A 13,187-nucleotide genomic window follows, 5' to 3' on the forward strand; every position below is an offset into this window, starting at 1 on the left:
CATCAGAATAATAAAAAAGAAAAAAAAAAATCGGAGGAAAAAAAAGTAAGAATTCTGAAAAAAAAGTAAGAATTCTGAAAAAAAAAAAAAAAATTCTTAGAAAAAAGTCAGAATTCCGGGAAAAAATCTGAATAATGAGAAAAAACAAAAAAAGAAAACAAAAAACAGAATTCTGAGGGAAAAAAAGTCAGAGATATGATTAAAGAAAAGAATCAGAATTCTGAGAAGAAAAAAAATCCCAAATTGAGAAAAAAGTCTCTTTTCAGTGGCCCTATAATAAAAAAAAAGGATTTCCAACTTTAAAATGTTTTGTTAATTTATGACATCTAATGAAATTAAGTTCATCAAACTTAATTAATTCATGTTTATTCAACATGACAATAAACTTTACATTTGCCTGGATACATTTAATTTTATTACTTGTAACAAATTAACTCACTTTTTAAGTTGAATCAACCGTTTTCTTTTTGCAGTGTAATTCTCTTCCGTACTCTAATGTGAACACTAACGCTGCCAACTATTAGAAATGCAGTTCAGTGTTGCACTGCAGCTTTTAATCTAGTTAGTTTGCAATGTTTCCAATAAGCTTTAATAAAAACAAAGTGAACTCTATAAATGTTTCTTTAAGAACCATTTTATTAGCTCTTACTGTCCTTAAAATGCCCCCTTGATGTTTCTTGGAAATACAAAACCAGTTCGCTGACACTGAATCCAATGTCGGAAAATCCGATTCTGACTTCTTTTCAGGAAACTTCAGCATTGCTTTGGAAACGTTGGATTTACTTGGGAAGAGCGAATGCTGTTGGACAGAAGCGAACTGAGAAAAACAAAACGTGCAGCTCAGTTCCTGGCACTGCCTCTCCCTGAAGGGATTCATGCCATCCCAACAGTTTTTTTCCCCATGCATCCGTGCATCTCTTCCACCCCCACCCTGCCAGCCTCTCCTCCCCAGCCCTCTGTACTCAGAGGATTACTGTCAGCCCATGGAGCTGGATTGGGAAAGAAGCGAGCAGGTCCAGACCCGTTTGTAAGTCCCAGACTTAAGGGCAGTGACTGCATGGAAAATTAAACACTCACACTGTACACATGAAAACACAGAACCCACTGACACACAGCGGCGGCTCCACCGCCGCACCATTAAAAGGTGTTACATGTCAGCCAGTAGCTGCCCGTCCATCAGCCGTAAAATCTCGCCAAGTTCGAATTACAGAGATAAATTCACTTAATGGAAGCACGGCAATTTCAAAAAACAAAACATTTTTTCAATACGTTTTTATGATGATGTGGTTTTTCAGCTGTATTTAAATTGGTGTATTTTGCAAAACTGCAATGGAAACTCTTTGCATCACACGAGTCAAATGATCAACAACCGGATGTTACTACTGGTGGAAACAACAAAGAAATCAACAGGAAGTAGTAAGAGGAGCATGGCCCAGCATAAACAAACATATTCATTTGTAATTTTAAATGCTTTTCTTATTTAATGAAAACGCTACAATTGCAAAATTGTGTTTTTTTGTGAAATAAACAAAGTTTTGCACAAAGTTATAAAGTAAATGCAGATATAGTGAGTGGCATTAGACTTTGAGACATACTTATTTTAATGTAAAAAATTACACTGTAATAATACTGTGGGCCGTTTAGTTTTTATATATTTAAATAAAATATTTTCACATGAACGTCGCCATGTTTCTTACGCTGCAATGCATTCTGGGTAAATTAAGTACGCTAGCTCTGTCCAGCCAAAAAAGCGAGGAGCAATGTCGTCAAGCCTTTTCAAATTGAACCGGAGCTGGTGGAAATTATCACCAGAAGAAATGAAGATGAAGAAACCCAAACGGAGGAAGAGGAACGAGCTGGCCTAAGAAGTTGCAGGTGTTCGTGCTGCTGCTGATGCCAACTTCAGCTTCATAAACAAAACAATGACTGATGCGTACCTCTGGTCGGACTGCGTGATCCGGTAAGTGGTTCTGTAGCTCGGTAAGTAGTTCTGTAGCTCTGTGTCCGGTTCGCTAAAAGCTGTTATGGTTTCACATTCTACATTAGCGGTAGTAGCATTAGCTCCGCTAACATTTCAAAGAGCTCCCAGTCTTTCGCTCACTTCGGCGTAACATCGGTTTGCGCATGCGCATTCCCACAACTAAGGTAGGACGGATTGTTGGGTAGCACAGGTAGTCAAAACACCGGCGGCGGGGGTTAAGAGCTTTGCCGGCACGGTTAGCTCGTTAAGGTAACCATCACCTGTTATGTCCTGCGTCAGTTTTGTACGTACAAATGACTCAAAGTTTTCTGGAGAGGATGTAGAGAGCTCAAATAGGCTCTTCGGAAGTTGTGTTTCCCCACTGCGCTCTTCTTCTTCTTCATGTGGGAAGCGATCCAGAATCACCTCACCATTTATTTTTTATTTACAGCCAATAGCGACACAGTGTGGCATGATCTAAAATTACACCAGTCAAATGCAATATGATAACTCAAAAAGTTGGCCTTTCTGTACGGCATGCTGTACTGGAATGGCGACCTCCATGGATGAAAAACAAAAGTTAAATATATAATTGTGAGTTTTTAGTTAAAAGGAAAATTACTATATATTTAGGCCAACATGTCTAACTAATTGTGGATCCCGTTAAGCTGAGTTTCCACCGACCATACAATTTTGCAAATTGGAATAATGGAAATAAATATATTTAAATTTTTTGATAAAAAGTTTTTGTGCTAGCATGAGGTGTTTTTTTGGTTGTATTGAAATCAGTGCAATGGAAGATGAAGTGGTAGGAGGATGATGGCGCTGCAAGATTTTTAATGACTTATCACATGAATAAACATATTTACGTGTGATTTTAATTGCGTGTCTTATTTAATAGAAACACCACAATTGAAAAATAGTTTTTTCAATATTTTTGTAGCATTAGCTGCATTTCCATTTCAAATGTGCACAAAATTTTAGTATTATTCTGATTATGTCTAAAAAAACACAATTTCACAGTTGTGATGTTTCCATTAAATATGAAACACAAAATGTGAATAAGTTTGTTCATGTGATAAGCCATTAAAATCACGTGGTGCCAACATCCTTCAACCACTTCCTGTTGTCTTCTTTGTATTTTCAGGCAGTAGTAACATCCGGTTGTTGATCGCGTGACTTGTGTGATGTGAAATACGTTTACATTTCAGTTTAGCTTAATAAACACATTTTCACCTCATCCAAGCGCAAAAACATCTGTTTTTTAAAATTGGTGTGTTTCATTAAGCTAATTTACTTAAATTTGCGTATTTTTAAGTGAAACCAAAGTGTTGTACATATGGAAACGCAGCTGGAGAGTGTCATGGAGGTCGCTTTGTGTTGATCCTGTATCTTTGGGGTCATGTTACCACTAAATTAGGGTTATTTTCCTCCCACTTGGTGCTTGTGGTGAATGTTTCTTGTGGGCAGATAAATGAAGACGGATGAAACGATTTTCTTACTTTTTTTTGACAGATGGGTTGCCAGTTTTAGATTTGTTATTGTTGTAAAAGCACACTGCGTGCTGCCATCTTGACGACCGGGATGTAATTGGTGAGATAAAGAGTTGTTTTTCCAAGAAAACAGGATCATTACCAAACCCCTAACAAGGAAAACACCAGTTTGATAGGAAGACCTCAGGATTACAGTTTTAAAAAATGGCTGCACGCCCCCTCCGCCCTCCCTCCCTTCTCTGAGAGAAAAAAGCAGAGCATAAAGGACAGGAGGGTCGTAAATCTTTCATGTTGTTCATCGCGCGCTCCCCGAGGGAAGGTAAACTCAAGTTGGCTCGTCCTTCCGACCAGTGTTCGTCTCTCAGCAGCTGCTTCCTCCCAGGCCCTGCAGCATTTCATGGGACCGAAACGAAATGCTGACTTGACATCTCCTGCCAGAAAAACTCACTCCGTCCAAAGAGAAGTAAAAGCAACACTTGCATTCACTAAAAACAAGAGAAAGAGGTAAAGTGCAAGGGATCTGGGGTCAAGCAGGTGTTCTCTCACCGCTAACCCAATCCACGTGCCGACTTTATACGACTGCGTGAGTAACCAGGAAATTATTCTGTTGTTGCTTTTCATCACTTTTGACATAATTGGTGCTTTAATTACCGCCATGTGGCGCGTTTCATCTGGCTTTACCTACAAAACCTCAAAGGTTCAGTTCACATTAATAACATCTGTACTGTAAAAACACAAAATATCACAAAGTATTTTTGTCCAGTTTCTAGTTCAAACATCTTAAGAGCATTTGAAACGAGACAAAACTAACTTACAAGTGGCTTTTCAGCAAGATATAGGAGCGTGTCTATAAGTATATAATTACTTAGCAACTACTTAATATTGATGAAAAGGTTCCAGATCCACCGGTACAATATTCCACTGTCACCTAGCAACCCCAGCCAAGCCCAGCCCGTAACCTAGCAATCCAGTTCTAGTTCCACTGGCAGATTGTTTCACTGATAACATGGGATAAATGTCTTGTTACAAGTCAAATAATTTGGCAATGAAACAGGTACTTTTTAATCAATTATTGACTTAAAACAAGCTCCAGTATCGCTCAGAAGTTACTCGTAAGTTAGAACCCTTGACATAAAAGAAATCTAAGATATTGACTCTAGAAACTAGACCAAAAATACTTGGTAAGATTTTGTGTTTTTTCAGTGCGAGTTTGTTTTTTTTTGTTGTTTTGCAGTGCGGCTCTTTTACACGTCGACTCAGCAGCCCGATTCGGTTGCATGTAACCTGATTCGGTTTGTCAAACGCTGTTTTGGGTTCGGTCTTATTGCACCGTGTGTGTGTGTGTGTGTGTGTGTGTGTGTGTGTGTGACATTTGCGGTTCCACGTCCGCGGGTCTGGTGTAATTCCTGACTGATTTAATAACAGACGCTGATGTCCTGCTGCTGCGCGGCTTGAAACACACACAGCTGCTCCGATCCATTGTTGTTCCAGGTGCAGAGCGTCAACAAACACGCATTTCTGCTCCCAGTGACAACAGTCACACCGGGAGGAATCACCGGCAGAACTTCTTATAATATGTTGGAAACAAAGCACATAAAATAATAGACAAGAAAACGTTTAGTTTGTGTTTTCAGGAGCAGTGGATTAGGATTAGTTTTCATTATATTGTCAGATGAAGCGCTGGCTGGTCAGAGGGCCGTTCATTCTGAGATGTTGTCATGACAACAGGGTGTGGCATCACGTTGCACCTGGATTCTGTCCAGGTGAACACCTGCACTTCAAAATACAGCAGGTAAAAATACTGGGTCACAATTACAGCGTAAGAAAAAAAACACACACACACACAAGAGGAGGACATTTCCTGTCTAAAAACATGAACATTTTTAGACTAACTTCAAACATTTGCGAGAAAAAAACTCAGAAATTTTGTAGAAAAAAAAAGGAAATTTCTGAGACTAAAAAGTTGGAAATCTTAAGTCAAGTGTACTAAAATATTTGCACTGGGAAGTAGACCAAAAATCCTTGGTGACATTTTGTGTTTTTGCAGTGCAGGTGTTGTACGAACGCTCCTCCCGCTGTGAACTCTTCTCTCCCACACAGGTGAGCCACAGAGGAAACAAAAGAAACCCACTTCAGAATCCATAAATACAGTTTGAAAGCAGCGGGCAGATTTTCTGCTCTCCACCTGCAGCTGCAGGTTAAACTCAGATTTTATCGCAACCTGAACCAGCAGAGCGGATCTCTTCTTTGTGTCTTTGCTCCCGTGTTTTACTAACCTGGCAGCTCTTTGAAGGTTTTCCCGCTTATTTTAGTTATGATCCTGAAATAAACATGAGACATGAAAGGGGGGGAAGATAACCATGTGGCAGAATGACATGATAGATTGCTGTTTCTACCTTATGATCGAACGTTAAGCACATACTGATGAGAAATGAAACCATGAGGCATAAAGTTGTACATAAAGTCACAGTATTATGAAAAAACCTGTTGAAATAAATACTAGAAATAAATTCAGATTTTATTACAGGAATGAAGTAGAAATATTACAAGAATAAATATGAGAATCAAGTGATAATATTATGAGAATAAAGTCGTAATATCAAAATGATTCGAGAACAAATTGGTACAAGAAAGTACTGCGACTTTATTCCTGTAATATTCGGACTTTATTCTCATAATTTCGTCTTTTTAATACCTCAGCATGGCTCTAACACTCGTCACGCTACCTTAAACATTCTGGGGGGAAAAAAATCACGTCCAAATTGAGAATCTGAGGGGAAAAACCCAGCAGCGAATTGTTCATTTCCTCCTTGCCAGGTGGCGTCCGCGGCCTTTTGTCGTGGAAATAACCAGTAGCTCAGATCACAGCTTTCAGAGGCGCAGATCAAAGGCGGACGGGGAAACTTAAGAAACCCTTCAAAGTAAAAAACTACAAAGAGAAAGTATGATGCACCATGTGAGAGTGTCTGACTTTGCTTAAAAAGCTCGCAGCCTGACTCACTTTCTGGCCCTCTCTGAGAAATGTTTTCTAAAAAAAGAAAGGTACCAATTAAACCCCAGGACCGGCTCTTTCTCACGATAAGGCCCCACCGTTTCCTTCCTTCTCCGACTTTCTCCCGACTCCCCGGACCCAGAGGGACGGATCCGACCCGGTAAACAGCTCCCTCGGTGATAAACAAGAGCACACAGCAGAATAAATGCTGCTTGCTCCCCCTCAGACAAATATGCCTCTAAATAAATGTTTAATTCAGAACGCAGTGGGAAACGACGACAGAGTTCAGCTAAAACGGCTTCACTGGAAACACAATCAGGAACAACTTCTTCTTCTTCTTCTTCTTTTTGCATGTGTGTTTAGTTAAAAATCATTTTATGTCACTCTAAGTTGTAAAAACTAAAGCCAAGAAAAGCAGCTTTATATGAAACCCAGTAAAAAGCTTCTGCTGCTAAATCTAACACAAACAAGGTGGAGATTTGGGATCGTTTCCACTTATGTTGGCGAGAAGAGAAATTTGAGTTTAACCGAATTAAAGCAAACTCTTAAATCAGCTTCGTCTTTATCCAGTTGGCCAAAACCTTTACCAAGTGAGACTAAAACAGTATTTGGTAAAAAGTTTATTCAAGTTCTCAGTAACTGATCAGATTATCAATAACTTAATATTTAAAACTGACGTCATCAGACGGACCAAAATGTAAAGTTAAGTGGAAATTTTGGTATTTTAAGAACCGAAATGACAATAATAGAGTTGAGTTTGACTTTATGTAATAAAGAATAAACAAAGTCATATAGAAACAAAATAAATTTAAAACAAAAGCAAACAATTTATCTAAATAACATTATTACAAAATTGCGACAGAAAGCTAAGAAAATAAAATTCTATAATTAAGAATAAACTTTTACAGGAATGAAGTCATAATATCCCAACTTTATTCTCTGATTATTTCAAGTTTATTTTCGTAATTTAACTTTTTTGTTTTTATATAAATTTCTTATTATGGCCCAAATGCTCCATTGAACAAAATAATGTAATGAGGCAACGGAAAACATTTTCAAATGAATGTCTTTCTATATGAAAGTATAAAGTAAGAGAAACAATACTTCATAATAAAATTACTCAAGTAAAAGTAGAAAGTACAGCGTAAAATACTCCTAAAAGTACTAAATGTAACTAGTTACATCTCTGGTTTGTGTTCAACTTGAAAAGTTTCCTCTTTTTAGATGATCTTGTTGATTCTGTTGAATTTATTGTTTCTGAATTCGTCGATGGACAGAGCAGACAGAAGCTGCAATGGAAGCAGAAAGTGAGTAATTTGCAACCATTGACTAGAATCTGGCAGCTGTTCCTGCTGCTGCTGCTCTTCGCCAGGTTGTTTCACATCTTTTATTTTGGCAGGAAAAAAACATTGAAAGGAGGAAAAGAGAATAAATGATGTGGAAATAAAAGTATAAAATGACAGATTAGAAACAGAACCACTATGAAAAACTTTGGAGGAGCAACAAACTGTGGGAAACAACAGGTAACAATAGGAAAATGTATGGAAGACGATTAGGGCCAGAATTGTCCGACGGAATACAAGAAAAAAAACAAGGAGCAAATTAAAAAAAAAAAAAAAATCTCTGAAATTTTGACGAAAAGATTTCTGAGTTTGGAAAGTTGCATTTGCTAGAAAATTTGCAAGAGCAGAAGATGCAATGGTTATGGTTACGACTGCATATCAGGGCCATAGTAGAGAGAAAGACAAGGAAGAGGAGCACATTCCTGTCAAAAAATATGAGACTAATCTCAGAAATTTTCTATACAAAACAAGAAAATTCCCAATTTTGAAAAGCCAAAAATGTACTAGAAAGAATTCTGAAATTTGCAAGAGAAAACGTGAAAATTTCAGAGTTTTTAAAAGTCAGTTTTTGACTTTTGGATTTTTATTTTTTTTTCAGTTTCAGAAATCAAACATTTTTACTTTTTGAAACTGAAATTTCCAAGTTTTTTTTTTTCTTTTCTGAGATTTTTTTTGCCAGGAAATATGCAATTGTTTTGTTCATCTGTGTGAAACTGTTGATTCAGATTTCTGACCGTTCTCTTATAGTTGAAACATTAATCTCATAATTATGAATTGTTTCTCATAATTCTGACATTTCTCATAATTCCAACTACAATCTCTGAATTCTGACTTTTTCCTCACAATTTTGACCGTTTTCTTAAAACTTTGGTTACTCACAATTTCAACGTTAATCTCAATTTTGAAATTTTTCTCAGAATGTTGACTTTTTACTCGTAATTCTCACTTCTCTCAGAATTCCTTTTTCTCTTTCAAAATTTCGATTTTAATCTTCTGAGATCAAAAGTCTGAATTCTTTGAGGTTTTTTGTTTGTTTTTTTTTCACTGGCCCCAATCCTCGTAAGAATCCCACATGGAGCGTTGAAAATATAAAGTGCATTAAACTGAATGCGCTGCAGATGTGTGGGGATCTCGACTGGGGACAAATAACGTCAACAGAAGAACAAACCCGGATGACTAACTGAAGTCAGACTTCACAGGATCGTGTCCTTTGGGCACAATGAGCAGATTACCGGCAGGTGTTTGGAAGCGTCGGCAGGATCGGCTCCAAACAGCAAATTAGTGCATCATGTAAGGCAACCGGAGCTGCAGGTGTGAGACCTTCCTGCCAAACCTCTGCTGCTCATGGACGCTCTGATCCTTTGGGTTTTCTCTCAGGCAGTGGTGGGCGATGTTAGCTAAACAGTTGGTTGTGCTAGTCATAAAACACTAATCATAAACATTTGTTCCCCTAACGAACAACTACTAACACTAAAGCTCTAGTTTCAACCATGTTGATACCCAGCAATGAGTCAATAACGTGTTTACTTAGAACAGAAACTTTCACTCTTAGTTTTACTTCGATATTTGTTGAATTTTGCTATTTTTGTCTAATTGAGCTCCAGTTACAAAGCACGCAAGACATCAGGAAACTTTAAATTTTAGATTTTTTTCAGGTCAGAAATGTTCACTTTTTTCCCCAGAGAAATTTCTGAGATTAATTTCACAATTTCTGTGTTTTTTCTATCAAATTTTCATTTTCAGAAGTTTTCACATGTTCCCCCCCAAAAAATTCTGAATTTTTTCCAGTAAATTTTCAACTTTTCAAGCTCAAAATTAGTAAGTTTTTTTTTTCTAGAAACTTTCTGAGATTAATCTGAAAATGTTTGTTTTTTTCTTGCAATTTTGAAACTTTTCAAGCTGAGAAATTTATAGTTTCTTTCTATAGAATTTATTAAATTAATCTCAAAATCTGAGTTTTTTCATGCAATTTTTTGACTGTTTAAGCTCCAAAATATTCATGTCGTTTTCTTGAACGTTTCTGACATTAATCACAGAATGAGAGTTTTTTCTAGTAAATTTTAAGGTTCAGAAGTTTCTTTTTTTTTTCCTCCAATTTTTTTTGAATTTTTTAAAGCAAATTTTAAACTTTTCAGGCTCAGAAATATTCATGTTTTTCTCTAGAAAATTTCTGAGATTTTTTGGACTTTTCAAACTCAGAAATGTATATTTTTCCTATAAAATTGGCAGTTTGATGGAAATTTACTCCTTTTTGACCCTAATATGCCGTTGCACTAACACAACTGATGCTTTCGCATAACATGGATTCCCCAACCTTTGCTTAGCCGAACTACCACTTATTTTCCCCCCAACATTTAATGGCCTGTGCGTTTCATTTTGCTCCGAGTCCAGGCTTTTCCTCAGCACTCCATCCCTGCTGCAGTCTCTCCTCACCATCACCTGCAGCAGCAGGATCAACGTTCTGGTCACCAGCAGCACCAGTAGCCGCTTCCTCTTCCCCACCAGTAGCTTCCTTGCCACTTCCCTTGGGTTGCAGCGTTGCTCAGTACCAGGTTCCTCTGCTCCATCTGCACATGTGCAGCCCGAGCTGGACTCATTTGGGGTTCTACAGATCCTGGTCCGGTGCTGGTGCTTATTCAGCACCAGTTTGATTGTTTCCACTGACTCACACTGTAGCTGTGGCGTTGTAAAACCTTGGCTACCAAACTGCATCAGCCTCTTCTGCAAATTTTTCTTCGTCAGCATCTCCTTCATCATCCTCTCTAGTATCATCAGCATCAGCGTTAGGGCTCATCCACGACCTTTCTCTGCAGCTTCAAGGTCAGCCTCCATTGCTTCTCCACTGCTGAATTTAAATGTTTTCAAGATTTGGAAAGTGTTTGATATTCAAACTACATTTTCTAAACTTTGATTAAAAGCCTAAATTTGGAAAACATTATTTACAGTTGAAACCAGATATTTTCACGCTTAATTAAATTACACTTTTTTTCACTGAATGAAGTGAAATCAGACAAAATGTTTAAGTTAGAATTACCAAAATAATTCCTATTTGCTAAATGCCAAAACTTCGCAAAATTGTTTTTTAGAGATTTTTTTACATTTTGTGTTTTAGCATTTAGTTGATATTTTTTAAATTTAATTAATATTTATTATTCCGATTTGCTCAATGTCTTATCGATTGTCATTTTCTTTCTTTTCGTTAAAGTTTTGTTCTAGGGTGAGTTAAGTGTCTAGGATGTTTGACAGAGACATTTTAAAACATAAAATTTATATTTTAGTTTACCTTGTCCCTGCTGTAGAATAAAAATTAACAATAATAAATCATATCATAAAATATTCATATAACTTAGGATATTCTACACACAAGCTCTATTTCCATCAAACACAAAATTGTGCAAATTCAAATTACAAAAATAAATTTGCTTAATGGAAACAAGCTAGTTTAAAAAAAACAAACAACAAAAAACATAACTTCGCCCTGTAAAATACAAAACTCACGTTTTCAATCTCGCTACATACAAATGAGGCTAACATTGTCCGTCCAACATCGCCCTCTAGTGGGGATTCAGAATGACCCCAATTTTGAAAAAATCTCACGTTTTTGCGCTGAGGTGGCGTTTCAGCCATATCGAAATACTTTTATCGCATCACACGAGTCACATGATCAACAGCCGGATGTTACTTACTACTGGTGGAAACCACGAAGAAGACGACAGGAAGTGGTAGCAGGATGATGGTTTGTTTTTGTTTTATCAGGCTCCACCAGTGTTCTCACAGCAAAACAGTTCAAAAAAGTTGTCTCATTTCAAAGTTGTTGAGTCCATAGATCTTCTGTAATATGGCAGACTACAATTTCCCCAAAATATACGAAACCGCTCCCAAGTAGGCGTTGTCCTCCCGACTCCTGAATAAGGCGCCGACATCTCCTCTGGTTGCTGATAGATGATGAAGTTAACCTCAGAAGTTTTTGAGAAAAGAACTGAGATTTTTTCAGCAAATATTCATCTTTTCAAGCTCAGAAATACACTTGTTTTTTTCCTAGAACATTTCTGAGGGTGTAGCTGCGCTTCCTTTACCAATGTGTGCAAATCTTTGTTGATATTCCCCAGGAAAAAAAAATCATAATTGCTGTTTCCATTACATAAGAAACGTAATTAAAATCACACACATTAAAAATACACGCATTGAAAACATGCCATCATCCTTCCTCCACTTCCTGTTGTCTTCTTCTTTGTGGTTTCCAGCAGTAGTAATATCCGGTTGTTGATCATGTGATTCCTGTGATGCGAAAAAATGTGTTTCAATTTCATCTATTTTGATATGGCTGATTTAGCACAAAAACTACGTTTCAAAAAACTTGTTTTATATATATGTATAAATTAGCGTGTTTCCATTTATCAAATCTATTTTCACAACTGCTGTGATTCCATCAAGTACAAACTGCAATTAATATCACACGTAAATAACGTTGTTCACCTAATAAACCATTAAAAAACATGCCGCACCATCATCCTCCCACCACTTCCTGTTGTCTTCTTCTTTGTGGTTCCCAGCAGTAGTAACATCCTGTTGTTGATCATGTGACTCCTGTGAGGTCAAAATAAGTGCTTCAGTTTCAGTTTTGGGAAAAACATCTATTTCAATAAGGTTGATTTGGCACAAAAACATCTTATAAAAAAATTTGGTTTATTTTTGTAATTTCAAACCTGCAGAATTTTATGGTTAATTTAACGCAGGCTGTGTCACCGGTCAGATAGACTTTAACACTCAGCACAGGCAGGCAGTCGCCTCACATGTTGACACCTAATATTCAGGTTTTGGGGGTTTGATGGAGCTCAGGGCCTGTTTTACGTTAGTCAGCCGTGATCTGTGGCCTCCGGTGTCAGCGGCGCTCCCTGCCGTATTGATGGGTGAAAGGGTTATGACAGCAGAGAGAAAGCCTCTCCTCCCCTGCCTTCATTCAGAGGGACATTAGGGTCAGCACAGCCCTCCCTTTCTTCCCCTCCACCAGCTCTGAATTCCCCAATGAACAACACATTCCTCCCTCCCAGTCCTGTTTATGACATCCATCCTTTGAAGCTGCATGTGAGTTTTTTGTGCACGTGCACGGCTGCATGAGTGTGTGCTGTCTCCGAGCAAATTAACGCCAAAGTTTCAGCGCTGCACACGTGCGCCGGAGCATCGCCTGCGATCGTGCACACCTGTGTGGATTTGATAAGGATGCACAGCTGTGTGGCAGCTGTTTCTTGCTTTGCAAAAATCGAGGCTATTCGGGTTGCAGAGAGGGAGAGTTTATGAAGGGTGGAGGAAAAAACTGTGACTCATCCGCAAAACTTGGGATGCACTCCTAAAAATGACAGAGAAAGGGTGTCGAGACAAAGGAAAAAAATATATGTTTT

At 37.8% G+C, this 13,187-nt stretch overlaps 1 long non-coding RNA gene across 1 annotated transcript in view; it reads right to left on the reverse strand.

The window, feature by feature from the left end:
* Positions 1-7,770: 7,770 nt before the first annotated feature.
* LOC103475122 (uncharacterized) overlaps positions 7,771-13,187 on the reverse strand; it is a 28,856-nt gene continuing 23,439 nt past the window's right edge. The window contains exons 3-4 of the long non-coding RNA XR_535295.2: positions 12,294-12,375; positions 7,771-10,633 (exon numbers count right to left, since the gene is read on the reverse strand). This is a non-coding gene — a long non-coding RNA (uncharacterized LOC103475122). The remainder of the gene's footprint in view (positions 10,634-12,293; positions 12,376-13,187) is intronic.

This window comes from Poecilia reticulata, chromosome 13 (genome assembly GCF_904066995.2).
Source record: "Poecilia reticulata chromosome 13, P_reticulata-male-v2, whole genome shotgun sequence".
NCBI lineage: Eukaryota > Metazoa > Chordata > Actinopteri > Cyprinodontiformes > Poeciliidae > Poecilia > Poecilia reticulata.